Source organism: Camarhynchus parvulus, chromosome 1A (genome assembly GCF_901933205.1).
Source record: "Camarhynchus parvulus chromosome 1A, STF_HiC, whole genome shotgun sequence".
Lineage (NCBI taxonomy): Eukaryota > Metazoa > Chordata > Aves > Passeriformes > Thraupidae > Camarhynchus > Camarhynchus parvulus.
In genome coordinates, this window is record NC_044586.1 from 63,271,836 (window position 1) to 63,287,024 (window position 15,189).

The window sequence follows — 15,189 nt, forward strand, 5'->3', positions numbered from 1 at the left end:
GTCTCCACAGCCCAAGGGATGCTGAAGGTTTAGGTCCTCAAATTACTGAGCTCCCCAAACCAAGCTGAATCTTTTCATCCCTGAGGTGGCTCCAGTCGCTGCGCTGTGATTCAAGTCATCTGTTTTGAAGAAACGCAAAATAATCCCAGTGATAAACACACAAAAGAAATCTGTTTAATCCCAGTGTGTGCCCCAGTGTAAACATACATTTCATCCCCAAATGTCTTTGTTTGGCTTCATTCCCAAATCTGTGCAAACTATGCCGTGTCCCCGATATTTTCTCATGTCCCCATCGTGTAATGCTCGCTCGGGGACAGATATTGGTACGCTGAACACGTGTTGGCTGGCTGGCCGTGACATCCTAACCTTTCGTTTGGATTGGGACTTTAATTCCTACAGAATGAACGGTGGGAGCATCCACAGGGACTGGGCTCCGGGATACGGGAAGGAACCAGTGGGAAAGTTACAGGAAAAATTCTTTTCCATGGAAGGAGAGGTGTCTCCCGACGGTGAGCCCCGGCAGGAGTTTGAGAACACCCGTGGCTGCCCCACGCGCCTTGTCCCTCCCGGGGCAGCGCTGAGCCCGTGGAGCGCGGCCCAGGCCGCCACACAGACCCAGTTTCCCCCCCTTTTTTCTCGGGATTTCCCCCCAGCCATCCCCGCCACCCCAGATTTTTCCACGCCTGACAACAAAGGAGGCGGCGGGGCGGCCGCGGCGGTGACTCAGCGCCGGGCCCGCCCCCGGCCCGCCCCGCCGCTCCCCTCAGGCGCGGCCGGGCCGGCTCCGCGCGTGTGGCGGGGCCGGGCGGACACTCGGAAGGCATCGGGCGGGCGGGCGAGCAGCGGCTGCTCCTCTCCGTCCCTCCTCGGCTCCCCCTGCCCTCGTCCCTCGCGCTGCCGGGCGGGCAGAGCCGCCCCGCCGAGGTAGGTTCTGTGTGTGCTCCGCACACAAAGGCGCTGGCGCGGAGGGACGGGATATCCCAGCCCAGGGGGTCTGAGGGACGGCGTCTCCCGGGGAAGAGAGGCGGGAGCGGCGGGTCCCTGCTGGGGGGGCACCCGCGCTTTCCTTCGTGAAGGGAAACACGGGGAGTTCGTCGTGGCTTTGCATAAATTAAAGGGGGAGCAAGCAGGAGGGTGCTGGGGTGTGTGGGGCTCCGGCCGTGCTGCCGGTCTGCCGCCCCCCGTGGGTGTCCCCGGCTCTCCCCCCGGGTGTTCGGTGTGTCCGTGGGGTGTTCGGGTGTTGTTGGGGGCAGCTTTGATCCCTGGGTGTCTCTTGCAGCCGTGGGAGCACCCCCATAGAACCGCGGGATCCCTGGGGGAGTGGGTGATGGTGGTCGGGAAGAGGAGTTGGAAAAGCAAATAAATATGATAAATGTTGTATTTCCTATACGTGGTGCTCTGTAAAATGAGCGTTCAGAGCAGCTGAACTTCTGGTATGGACAGTGGATGTCTTCTTACAGATCTTTAAACCAAGTAGAAGCTGGGAGCGGGACAAGCCCCGAGGAGTTCTTCTCCTGTGCTCCCACCAATCCCACCTGGGTCTGTCAAACTTTCCCTCAAGGACCCTGGAAATTCAAATGTCCAGGTTTTCCTGGGCATTGGGTTGAAAGGCTGCGAAGCTGGCCAGGGAAACTGCACGGAGAAAGGCATTGTGGGGGTGCATAAGGGGAAAGGGTGCAGTACAGGAGCTCTGTGTGTCCGAGCTACTTGTTTGCTTCAGCCACTGAATTTTTTCATAGCTTAACGAGTTCTGGCACAAATCGATACTATGCAAATGTGGTGTACGGCCGTGGCTGGCATTGGAGCAGAGTCTGGTCCTGTAAGCCCAGGGTATGTTTGTGGCCAACTCGAGAGAAGGGCAGAAACATGTGAACTTGTGGGATTTCGTTGGAAATACACATGGCCAACCCAAAATGTAACAAAAGGAGGAAAAAGATGTTTCAGTGTGAGCACAGTGTGGTCGCAGGGTATAGTTTGTGGTGGGAGTATTGTTGAATAACTGTGGCAGTGGAGCTGCTCAGCGTTGTGGTACATCTGTGTGTGTGCTGAGTCCTGTAGCACCAGTCAGGACAATCAACCTTCCTTGACTTGGCAGAGGAGGGTGGAAGGATGTTGCTGAAAATGAGAATGATTGCTTGTGGATCTGGTAGGCAATTTGGGAGGCATTTAAACTGTCTTTCATTTTCTTGTGATATGAACAGGACGCTGGTAATCTGTTGCTTTATTGATGGATGTTTTCCTATGGAGAGACAGTGTGTGCTATGTGATGGCTGCTTGTTTGGTGTCGGGGATATTTGCTTAGAGACAGTAAACAATCGCTGAGCTTTATTATAAAGAAGCAGAAATTCCCTATATCTCCTGAAACAAAGCCTTTTTTGTCTTAGTGCAACTGTGGGCCAATTTCATGCTTGGTGTAGTTCCACTGATGATGGTGGAGTTTTGCCAGGGATGGTTTTGGCAGGTGAAATGTCACTTCTGTGTCCATAATGCTCAAGAGTAGTGTCACTATATTGTCTTCAGCACTTAAGTATTGTTAATTAAAATGGCATGCTCATGTTCCTGAAAGTTAGGAGTGGGAGAATCGTCTCATGAGGTCCTCACGATACTTTCCCGCTTGCTTTCTCCTTTCTGCTTCCGATCTCATAGCCCTTAATTTATTCTCTTCCTTCTTTTTCAGTCTTAGCATCTTTTTCTCTCTTCAAAATTAAGAAGTTTCTCTGCAGTCCAGTTCACCTCCAAGCATTTAAAGGTTTTGAGACTGTTGACCCGTGCACCACCCCTGCACGACTGGGTAAGTGAGGAGCTCCGTGGCAGCTGCAGCTGGGAGATCTTTCTCGTGCTCTCCTTCAGAATCTGATTTGTGTGGTGCCTCTGGTCAGTGCCTTTGCTGAAGTGGCAGATTGTTTGTCAGAGTCACACAGTGGAACAGCCTGCCTTGATACAGAGTGATAGACTGGCCTGGGGGTGGGGGAGTCTCTCAATTTTTACACAACTGCCCATACTCAGGGCATTGAAAACCTGGTTTTTAGAACATTCCTTCGTGAATTCAGTAAGGACAGGGAAATTACCTAAAAATTGGGGCAGAAGGAAAAATGGGGGAAGAGAGAAGGAAATAATCATGTTTGCTAGCTGTGGGAAGAAGAATGGAACTGTTTAACAAGTAATTGGCTCTAACAGAGCTTTGGCTCTATCAAAGTTTCAAAGAAAATATTTTATTGAATAAAGCTATGTTATCTTTGTATGCGGTTAACAGTATTAAATACATGTGGCCAACTCTTAATCTGTTCTGGGACTGTGGTAGTTGTAAACAGAGCCAGTTTCAGTGCTCAGCTTCTGCTGAGCCCTTTTCTATCTGACATCTCTGTGCTGTACAACTTTGGATCTATTTGCATCTCATAAGAACCCAAAGAGAGCATGTCTGACACAGCCCAGGGCTGATACCCTTCTGACACAGTATCAAAGAGCAAGACACATGCATGGTCTTGCTGTGAAGGGAAAGAAAATGCTTAGTGTTTCTTCAGCTCAGTTGTTAGTCTAAAGTTTGCTCTGGTTTGGCCAGACCTGGGGTGTTTTTCACTGTCAGGGAAGTATGGTTTGCAGCACAGCATAATGTTGCAAAGAGCCTGCAGCTCTTCTGTGTTCACTTAAAAGGCATGTAAGTCAGGGTTTTGATGTTTTGTTTTGACATAAAACAGTGGAAGGATTCAGATGTGGAAAAAGAATAGTTTCATATGCTAACCTGTACATAAAGCTGCAAATTTGATAGGAAAAACATATTTTTATGAGAAAGATAAATTATCTGTTTAGAACTACATTTATCAGTGATACTTCCCATGTCTTGCATGCTCTTGCCAGGCTTATCTCTTCGAATGCTTCATTTTTATAGTAATCCCTCTAAAACCATTCTAAAGTGGAATACTCTGTGTTCCCATTGTGGGGAAGACACCTTCCCTTTGCAGATGGGAAATAGGATCACAAGCAAGAAAAATGAGTTGTCTGTGACCACATAGGAACTTTGTGGTGGTGGAAGAACTTAAACTCATGTGTCCTGAGGTGTTGGCTGGTGTTGAAATGAAAGTATTGCCCCTGCCAGAAGGAGTGGGAGAAGAGAGGAGGCACAGCCCAAAAGGCACAGTGTGAAAACTGGTTGGGTTACCTGGCTGTGATGTATTCAGTGGTTGACTGCTCTTCCATCACAACCATGCTCATCTTTGTAAGACTGTGGAAAACAGAAGGGTTTTGTAGTGATGAGTACTTAAACAAAGAGTCAGCATGCACAGGAGAAAAGAGAAGAAGGAAAGGGACCTTTTTCTTCTCCTTTCTCTACCTGCCTTCAAATAGTGGGTGCTGCTTTTACAGATGGGTCTCTGGCTGGGTCTTTGGGGAGGTCCCTCATCTGTCCCACTGTACAGTCGTGTGTGAGCCGGTGCCAGCAGAAGGGCAGAGGAGACTTTGCAGAGCCAGGTGGGTCAAGGCAAGGCCAGACTGCCTTTCTGTGACCCCAGCAGCTGGGTGAGGTGGTTTGAGTAGAGATCTCCACCCTGAGAGACCAGGCTTGTCCTTTTTTTTTTTAACTGTTTTCTAAAGGGGTGGCTGCTCTTCGTTGTGATATGCACAGACACTCACGTAGCTGCTCTTCTCACCTGGCTGCTTTTCTGCTTTGGCTTGTTGGTGTGAAGGGCTGTGGGTGTTGCATGACAGCAGGGAGTGGCCTGTGGCAGTTCTCCTGTGGCAAAAATCTTACGGGGCTGTATGAGCAGGGAGCACTTTTTTGCAGGTGTCTGCAAAAAGAGGAAGGATGTGGTCTTTTCTTCCCTTTTCTGCGGAACTCGAAGCACTGGAGCTTACCTGCTACCCCTGTGCTCTGTCACTCTGGGAAAGCTAAAGTAAGTTAGTAATTTAGCTTTTCCTTACAGTGCTATGTTTGGTGCTTGATGGTTTTAATTGTGAAGTCAGTCCTGTTTGTCACTTTGGTTTCAAAACAACTTTTGTGCTGACAGCCTACTTCTTGTGCTTAGGCCAGTGCTGTAAGTTTTGTGCAATGAAGGGTGGGACTCTCACAGGTGGGAGAGCAGTGTTTCCAAGCTATGTCTATAAAAGAATAAGTTGCAAAGATTTTGGAGCATTTGGGGTAGTTCTGTCTGCTGGTCTGTGTCACATTTTAAAATAACTTTTGAAATCAGTATTTCCTCCATGGGTTTAGCCTGGGCGTGTAGCTGAAAGGGCAGGTTTTGTGGTGACTTGGTGCAGTTTGCTTGTAACATAGTCTGCAATGGAGTTTACTGAGTCTTTAGCAGGTCTTCAGCTTGCTTAGCTGGGACAAGAATCCTAGTTTTATGATATCAGCAGGGAGCACAAATGCAATAACCTTTGCCTTGTTTAGCTTTATTTACCCTAGAAGCAAAACTCCTGGGTTTGCTTACATTTTTAAAATGTTTTTGACATCATGAAGGCAGAAGGTTGCCTTTTGTGCACATACATGCTCCTCATCAAGAAAGAAACTGTGCAGTCATTTAGGAACAGTGGGACAAATCCCTTTCATTTAGATGAGCTCAATTTCTTTATTTTTACATTTTTACTGCAATTTTTGGGAGCATGTGTGCTTTCAGGATGAACTGCAAAACCTCTGTGCTGTCCTTTAGCAAATCTCAGCATTTACATTTACAGCCTCTCTGTGTGAGCTGCATTAGAGTCCTGTAGAGAACTTGTGATGACAAAGCATGAAAAGTGCTGCTGCTGTGAGGGGTATGTTAATATCCTGCAGAACAACCTTGTTGCTTGTTGTGGTGGGATGGATCTTGTGTTTTACATTGTACTGGGGAATTACTTACCTATCTTCTAAGCTATAGAGCTGAAACCCAGGAATGCTTCTAAAGGAGAAACTGCCCTCATGTTTGGCTGCATTTGAAGCAGTCCCTCTGCTTTGTAGTAAAGTATATTTTCGGCAGGAGAAACTCAGTCTTGAAAGTGTTACTCTATAAAGGGGAACTCACTTAGAGCTTCTTTTCCTTACTTGATGATTTAGAGTTCTCCTGTGCCCCTTGGAGGATGTCCAGCTCACTGTGCTTGTGCCCACTGGTGCTGCCTCACCAGGTCAGCAGTGTCTGCCCTGAAGGGGAGGCAAGCTCTGCCCATCAAAGGTATTTCAATAGTCATGGCATTCAGTGGGCTGGCCAGAGGAGGATGATGATGGCAAATAATAGAACAATTCCTTTCATTCCTTGCCTGTGCAGTGAGTGGGCATTTGTCAGACCTCATGTACATACACAGGCTTTTTTTTGTTCTGGTGCTAATAATAAATAGAGTTCACAGCTCCGAGTGGCCAGGACGATGTGGCGAGAAGTGGGTCAAGACCATTCGTGTGTGCATAACTGCATTCCTCATCTAGGCCAGTGCCTGTGCTGGATGCCTCTAAACAAGCTGAAAAGATTTCAGGGAAGCTGGAGTTTGTGCTGTCAGCTGGGTGAAGTGCACCTCTAGCTGACTGGAGCACTTAAGGACAGGGCTCAGAGTGAATGGTCTGGAGTAGCTTTGCATGTTAGAAGGACCACAGAGGTACAGCTTCACTGTTTAGTACCTCTGAAGAGTGAGGAGTTTAAGGCAAAGTAAACCTTTCCTCTTCCTGGCAGGATGACTTGCTGAGCAGCCCTTTGAACATGTGCACTGCCCTGCTATTTCACTGAAATATGTCTCTGCTACCTCAGTTTCCTCTGAAGCGTCACTGGGGACAAGTATGACTTGCTGAATGTCTCATTGCATTGCTGCCACATCCTACAGACCTGCTGCAGTGGTTGAGCTCCTTGGTGCCCTTCAAGGAAGAGTGGGTGCCTGGCCTCACTCTCAGATACAGTTTGGGGCTTGGCTGCTGGTAGAAGAAGAAAACCAATTTTCATCTGAAGGCACTGGGATTTGTTGAGTTTATTTTTGGAGAGAATAGGGAGGAGGAGTTTGATTGGGTTATGATTTTATTTATGGTTCTGTGCTTGGGTTTTTTTTTTTCATCCTAGAGCTTTTTGAGGTTCCTTGTCCTTGAAGAAGATCTATGACAAATCAGGCAAGCTGTAATACACTTACGTAACTCTCATAATACCTGGCACATCAGTGCTGCTCCCTGAAAACAGTCTGTCAGAAATTTATACACAAGTCTGGATGGGAATGGAGGAAAGGATGGCGGAAAGAATCATGGTAGTTTTGCTATTTTCATTGTCTGGGATTGTTCTGGTATCTAAAAGTAAACCAATATTTTCTTCTAAGCCTCAAGTACATTTGAGGCCATCCCTGCCTAACATGCGGAACAAACAAGTGCTGGGGGTTGTCCCCAGGGTGTTGAGGGTGCGGGCAGTGGGCTTTGCCACATGAAGAGGTGACCTTTTGGAAGGTGAGCATGTCTTGCCTTGGCACTGTCCCACCATTCTCCTGTGTCCTTTGTCATAGTGAGCAGCCAGTGACACAGCACCTGATCAGAAGTGCTCAGGCACAGGGAGTCTGGTGTGTTCTGGAAGGGAGCCCTGGCTGTGAGTGGTTTGTTACCACAGATGGCAACTGTGGGAGCCAGTGACTCTCCAAAGGCAATGTTAGCCTGCCCATTACTCTCTATTTATCTGTTTGTTCTTTCAAGTACAAGAAGGCTGAGCAAGTAATAAACTTCTTACACAAAATATGAGCAAATATATTTTTCCTTTTTCAAAAATACATTGAAAGCAAACTTTGGAATTCAAGAAAATAATGTCTCTGAAGAGCAGAAAGCATTTACCTCTTGGTGTGAAACTAAATCCTGATGAAAAGATTTAAAAAATATTTTCTGAAGTACAGCAACTAGAGAGTCAACCTTGAAGCTTGTCATGAAGATTGGAGTTTGTGAATGTCTGTGCCTGTGGGTCTTAGGTGGAGGATTTAGTTTAAAATGTCCAAGCAGTGTTACATATGCCATTGTATCAAAACTCTCTTTTGGGGAAGCTCCAGTCTGAGTTCTTGGGCCTGCCTTGCTTTGTCTGCAGTTAATGACTGATTCATCTGGGCATAAAGAGGGAGAGGCTAGAGGCATCACCTGGCCATGTTATATTCTACATCCTTTCCCTAATTGGGCAAAAGTGCAGTACCTTCAAAGTTTCCTCTGTAAATCTAACTTACTGAGTGTGCAATGACTGCTTTGGTTTTGGTTTGTTGGTTGGGGTCTTTTTCAGTGTAGTATGTAAGCAAAATAAAATAAATTTCCTTGTTTGAGGGTTTGAGGACAAGTTAGCACATGAAGTTAGAAAGTAAGTGTGCTAACTATTGTTTTGTTTTCCAGTGGCCTGAGGGTCTGTCCCACTTATCACTGTTGTAAAGAGGCAGTCTCTGCCCTGAAGAATTTACAGTTTAAGTAAGGAAGAGTTTGTGAGTGGATATTAGAGACACAAAAAGATGAAGCATGTTGGTGTGAGGGTTGAAGTGGAAAAAGTTTTCTTGCAATGAATACAGCTACTTTGATGGAGAGACAGATTTTTACTTAAACTTCCACTGTAGCATTATGTATCTGTATAAAGCTGCTTCATTGCTCATGTTTATTGCACTACAGGAAGAAATTTTAGCACTGTAAGCTGTTCCCAGGGGGCTTCTCTATAATTTTCAGCTAGTTAGGGCCTACTTTTTCTCTGTAGAAGCATTAAAAAAGCATCTCTTCAACCTTGTTACCTATTTCCAGGTAACTAATAGGATCAACAGATCCAAGACAATGTGTTCCTTTAGCTAAATGTAATCCATTTGCCAGCTTCAGCCAAAAATACTGCAGGGAGGAGAAACACTGGTTTATATAGTAAATCTAATTTTCAAAAAAAAAAAAAAGGAGGGCTTAATACAAGTTAGACCAGTACTTTTTTTTTCTAGAAGATTTCCAAAACTGTCACTTTAATTGTGCAATTTTAGAGCAGATGACTAAAACTGGGAGCCAGCTCAAAAAGCAGTCAGGGTCAGACAGGTCCATGATACTGGGATAACTTTTTAAAGGAACTGGGAGAAGAACTTCAGGATGGGGAAAGGATCTAAGTCCTGGGGGACTTGCATGTTGTGGCAGTGGGCCATTTGGATACCTAAGTAGCTACATTTTTTGCTCAGATTGTAATTCCTGTGTCTGTGTAGTCTCTTCCTAATCCCCTGCCATGGTTTCCTGTGGCTTTCCTTCTCCCAGAGTTGCTAGCACGGGATGACTGCAGGCAGCAGCTGCCAGGGGGAGGCTCCTGTTCCTGTGGTGCTGAGGTTGAGGTGGCCTCAGTGTGTCGTGTACAGCAGCTTTGTCCCAGAAGGATGCCCAGGTTTATATTGCTGTGCCAGTTAAGATCTCAGTGTCTGGTGTACAAAATTCTTAACTGCTGAAGCATCTTCATATCAGCTTTCAGTAAAGTTGTTTTCCAAAGCATCTTAGTTTTCATTCCCTACCACAGAATTATGAAAGAAAAAGGTGAGTGGTTGCTGGAGAACAAGTGATGTCACCTGTTCTGCTCTCCTGTGGATTTTTTTTTGTATTGATGGAAGGCTTTGTTTTGATGCTTCATTCTTTTGACTGACAGCATCTGGTGGCATACAGGGGAGTGCTGCATGTGTAATGCAGCAAAAACTTTTAGTGCTGTTCTGTGCACTAAAAGGCAAGAGTTTAGAATGAGCTTTAAAGTAGAGGAGTGTGTGCTTTTGAAGACTTTATTCCTTCCAACACTGAAATTGGAGTAATAAATCAAATTGGGCATGGCATGCATTGATAAAGTGGTGCTTTGTTAAATGACTGCTCTGAGGGATTGTTTCAACCCCTTCCTCCCATTTTAGTATTGGATCTTAATCTCTTTTTTGCAAGTTACATCAGCACTAGTAGAATTAAGAATTAAAGTTTGAGCCAGTGGTATTTATTCCTGTTTTATCTCTAATGATGAAGAATCCTCAGCTGATTTCCTGCTCAGATTTGATGATTCACAAGGCTTGAGGTTCATCTTTATTTTATTTCCAGAATCTCATTTTGGTTTAGGGTATTTTCTCCCTTAATAGGAAGCTGATTAATTGACTGGTAAAACAGGCACAGATGTAGTTCATTTATTTTGGAAGTGCAGATGTTTCACGTGCAAGGAAGTCGGGCAAAGATTGGATTTAGAAAGGCCCAGATTAACAAAACACTGAATAGAACAAAAAAATTTATTGCTGTAAAAGCAATGACATAAGGAGCTCTTACTCCTCTGTATTTTCTCTCAGGAAGAGGAGTGGAAAAAAATTCTGTACTATAATATTCAGTCATTCAGATTCCCAAGATTAAATGTCTCTGTAATCATTGCACTCTTTTTTTTTTTTTTTTTATTTTAATTTTTTTTTTAGACTGTCATAGTTAGGATGCCATGAACTCAGCTCAGGGTAGCATGGTTTGCTACATGGGAGGCTTTTCAAGAACTGTAAGAAATGGTCTCCTTGAGGAAGGAAAGGATAGGGAGTTCCACAAACCATTTGCAAAAATTACAACCATTCCAGTTAATGTGGGTAAACTGGGTAATTTTTACACAGAATTTTATAAAATGGTGTATTTTTAAGAACTGTGTCAGGGTAAACACATCTTTCCAATATCTATTTAAAGTACATAAATATTTATTATTGTCCTTCTTTTACAGATTAAGAAACAAAGGCTGAATTGACTTGCCTAAAGCTATAAGTAATTAATGCAAGGATAGAATGTGAACTTGGGACTTTGAACCGAGAGAACAAACAAGATGAAACACTGCAAATGGAAGCATAATGAAAAGATAATATAAACTTTATATTTCGAGCATAAACTCACTACCCCAATATACAAATCATCCTCCCATAAATGCCTTTAGGCAAATAAACAGCCTGGAAAGCTGTTTCTCACTGAAAACAGAATCTCTTTAGACCAGATCATTTCTTTACTTGCCAATTTTGTGCATCTAGCATTAAGCTTGTTGCTTCTGAGAAAATTCCTGAAGACAAACTGGAATTTAAATTAAATTTTCAAATAATTTGAGTTTAAATGAAGAGAACCAGGCAAATTTAAACTTCATCATGAAAAGCTGCAGCAAAATCATGCTTGAAATTTCCTTTCCTTCTCTCCCAGGTAGATGGTTGGTGTGAGTCAGCCAGAGCACTTGTACTAAATGTGGGAATGGAGCTGACTCAGAGACAAGTGATTGGCATCATTTTATGGGATGTCATCAACTGCAGCTTCAAGAAATGTCAGTTTTTTCTCTGTCTTGATCAAATGTTAATTTTCATTGCAATTTTGACTGAACATAGCAGTAATTTTTGTTTTTTAGCTTTTGGTGAGTTCCCTGGATCACAGGGGCCATCCATGATTGTTAATTTTTTAATGGAAAGGATGGTGGATCTCCAAGCATAATTCTTATTTCTCTGAATTGCGTGCCCTGGAGGTGATAGCACAGACATGGTCACTGTGCCACTCCAGTGTCTGTGCATTTTGGAATAACAGAGCAGTCCTTTAACAGGGTTTGGGATTTCTCTTCTTTTTCTGGACATTAATTTGGAAGGAATTTTGGAAAGAATTCATTGCAGTGGTTTTGGTAAATACCTTTGTGTCACTGGTGGAAATTGAGAGATAAGGAGTTTTTAGGGGCATTTCTGTATAACTTTAAGCAATTTCAGACTTTCATAATGATATTTTTTTTTTCTAAACATGCTAAGTTAAAAGCAGACCAAACATTTCCTAGTTTTCTGAGCTTCTAAATGTCTTCTGTACTGGATGTTGTTTGAATTGCATTCCTTTGCCTGAACTGTCTTGTTTGTTCTGGTGTTTGTGATTCATTTGACTGTGCACCAGCCAGCACTTGAATAATGGAAAACCTAAAGTAAATAAGTGATAATGGCTGCTAGAGAATCAAAAGGTTCTACAGTGAGCTGTGGTGCTCTTTAGAACAATTTAAATATCTTTCTGTAAACAAACTGTTGAATGAAGAGTGGTTGAATGGAAGCTGAGAAGGTTGAATCATTCAAGTTTAGGACACTGGGAGTCTAGTCTAAATTTAAGTGTTGTTACTTTGAAGTTCTTAAAAGAGACTATAGGGCATTCTGAGAAGGGCTTTCTTTACCTCTGCTCAGGATTTATAATTTAATCTAGGGTTTGGAGAATTAAACTGGGTTTATTCTCATTGAACCACAGTTACAGTTTACTTCCATATATGGCATTTTTTTAAAGGTCAATGGGTTGGGGTTTTTTTCCTTAAAGTGAAAGATGCTTTAGAATTTAGATGCCAGTTCTGTAATTAACAACAGGAAGTTTGTAAAATGACTGGACATGGTTCTTGAAAGATTCTGAAATATTAATCATGTTCATCACATTGATTTAGGTACGTTCTTCCTAATAGAAGACATATTTGTATTTTAAACGGGAATAATTTTGGCTTCTGGGGATTTTTTTGTTGGGGGGGGGTTGTTTTGGGTTGGGCTCTTTGGGGTTTTGTTTTGTTTTGTGGGTTTTTTGTGTGTGTATTTGGTTTTGATTTTTTTCCTTAAATGTGCTCCAGAAGCCAGAACTATCTTACAGGACAATTACTTTCAGAGAGATTGAGGAAGGTAGGTACATTAGAGTTGATCCTTTCATCATGTTTGATAAATTTTGAAAGAAAATGGGTCAGACTGTAACATTAGACTGTAAAGAAAGTGAAATATGAGATAACTAAAAAAACAAAGTAAATCTGTTTGTACCATATGTATTTACATATTTACACTTTTTATCTGAGCTGCATGAGATAAGCTTGTGTGAATTTTTCACTCCATCATCACAAACTTGACCTCTTCTGTGTCACATAACTGTTGTCATACAGTTCACATGTGGTCAGTGTGGTGATCCTCCAGTTTTACCTTCTATAAATCTTGGTTTTGTTTTTCTGACAATTCATTTCCTGTTGATTCAAATTCTTTGTTTGTTTGTTGTTGTTTTTAACATTCTGCCAAAGGCTGTTACTTGAAATTGTTGTCTGGCAGCGCCACTGGACTGAAGCTTGTCAGAGCCTGGACTCCTTTCCTTGCTCAGCCACCAGTTTACATGAAGTTTAGGGAAATTTCATGGAGGCTTCAGACCCCTTAAAAATTTGGCTGTTACTGGCCAAAAGTTATGGGGCAGGTTGCATGTGCACGCTTATGTTACCATACAAGAAATCCAAGAAGTTTGTTTAATGCAAATTCCTGGATCTGTATTTGCTTCTGGGTTATGGAACAATTTCCCTGAATGTGTTTTTGCAGCCTTGCTTTGTACCCAGGGAGCTCCTTGTAGGTTTTGCTGGAGCCATACTGATTTCATTAAGATGTGGGCATCAGAATGGCATCCTAGAGTTGTCCTATCTCATGTGTAAATGCTTTGCTACATGGTTGCTCCCTCTTTGGAAAGGCTGTTGTGCAAGCAAACCACACTGATTTCCTTCAGCATTATCTAACTGGCAGTTTGTGGGTAGCAAGTGAGGAACAGTAGATAAAGATTTTGTTCTTTCCGACTTTCTGACCAGTGAAGCACATGAAATTTTGTAAAGCTGGAGGTGGGAAAAAACCCCAGTGTGTTTCAGTCACGTTATTTGGTTACAGCTGTAAAGGGTATTATTCATCTATCACTTCCTTCAAGAAGCTTTCTGTAACTGCATGAGCTATTCCTGCAATTCAGTGACATGTGCATCACAAAGGCTTGAAAATTGTAATGGATGGGAAACTCCTGTTATTTCAAATTATGTAGTTGTAAACTGGCTGCAAGCCTTTGGGTTGAAAGACTAAGCATTGATTTCAACATACTGCTGGGTTGTATCACAGAGGAGATAAAAGTTGATTTTACAGGAAGTGGAAACTTAGACATGCTAGTATGGAGCTCAGTAAGCCCACAGTGAATATATGTTGGCTGCTCACAGATCATATCATAAAGCAATTTATTTGTATCAGTGGCCTGTCACATCATGTAGGATCAATCTTGCCTTAAATAGAGAATACTTATTAAGGGAAGCTACTGCAGACCTGAGCTTGCATTCTAGCTGTGATATCTCCGTGGGCCAATAACCACATGTTTTATCTGGTTTTCTTCCCAGTGCAGGGACATGCCTAGTGAGTAACACATGAAAACCAAATATAACAAGGGTTGATACATTTGGCCAACTTACAGCATAAAAGGATCTCATTATTTTTTCCTACTTCCTGCCTTTTTTTAATATGAAATGTATCTATCTAATTTCTTTTTAGCAGCCTAGGCAAGGTTCTTTCCTATTTCATTTGCAAATTAGTATTTTTGTGGGTATGGCTATGTTAAATGATGAACTTGGTTGTTATTTATTTATTTTTTGTGGTAGCTTTTTTATTTGGCTCTTGAAAGAAGTAACAGTTATTTTTTCTTATTTTCTTTGTACATCAGGGAAGGTGAGGGTCACATTCTATAGGGGAGGAACAAAGAAGGATGTCAGAAATGCACCACTTACCACTATCAATAAAACTTTAATTAACTAAATGCTCTGTCTGGCTTCTTGCCCATGTAATATATAAAACTCAGAGAGATTCTCCTAAGTCATTATTACTGGTTATCAAAAATACTTACGTTTCCATTTACAGTAAAGCCTGAAGAATAACTGGCTGACAAGTCTCAATATGCAAAGAAAACTTGGTTATTCAGGTTATGCATTTCCCTACATTTACATGTTTCACTGGTGTGCTGAACTGATGCCTTTATCAATCCAATCCATATTTAAAATTGCCTTAATATATGCAAAGTGTGAGTCCCATAGCCGGATTCCTGTTGACATTCTTGTACGGTCTGCCCAGAGTTTGTAGCATCACAGAAGGGTTTGGGTTGGAAGGGACTTAAAAGATTATTTACTTGCAACCCCCTGCCGTGGGCAGGGGCACCTCCCACTAGAGCAGGTTTGGTCAGTGCCCCATCCAGTCTGGCTTTGAACACTTCCAGCATTGTCTGGATTTGCTGCAGGATGAGGGATTCCATCTGCAGAAATCCTGGGAGAGGAGAGCTCCTGGTGAGCAAAGCCTGTGCCTTGCCTCCTCCTGTGCCATTAACCTGGTTTCTCTTGATGTGATGTCTTGCTGCAAGTGCTGTTCACCACTCAGTCAGGATTTAAACTGTCTGAGCAGGAATTGGGCAGCTGGGCTGCCACTGCAGATGGTGTGACTTGTCTTGCCTCCCCTAGGAGGAATCAACCTCCCTGCTCCAAACTTCTGTGAGGTTTT

General features: G+C 43.2%; 1 protein-coding gene across 4 annotated transcripts in view; it reads left to right on the forward strand.

The window, feature by feature from the left end:
- The first annotated feature begins 758 nt into the window (after positions 1–758).
- Positions 759–15,189, forward strand: part of FAM107B (family with sequence similarity 107 member B) — a 59,361-nt gene continuing 44,930 nt past the window's right edge. Inside the window, exons 1-2 of one of the 4 annotated variants that reach the window (XM_030959476.1) lie at positions 759–924; positions 2,678–2,791. The gene's annotated coding sequence lies outside the window, so the exon portion shown is untranslated. Of the gene's footprint in view, positions 925–2,677; positions 2,792–4,867; positions 4,887–15,189 lie in introns of those variants that run through there. The other 3 variants (XM_030959472.1, XM_030959473.1, XM_030959475.1) reach the window with 3 other exon arrangements.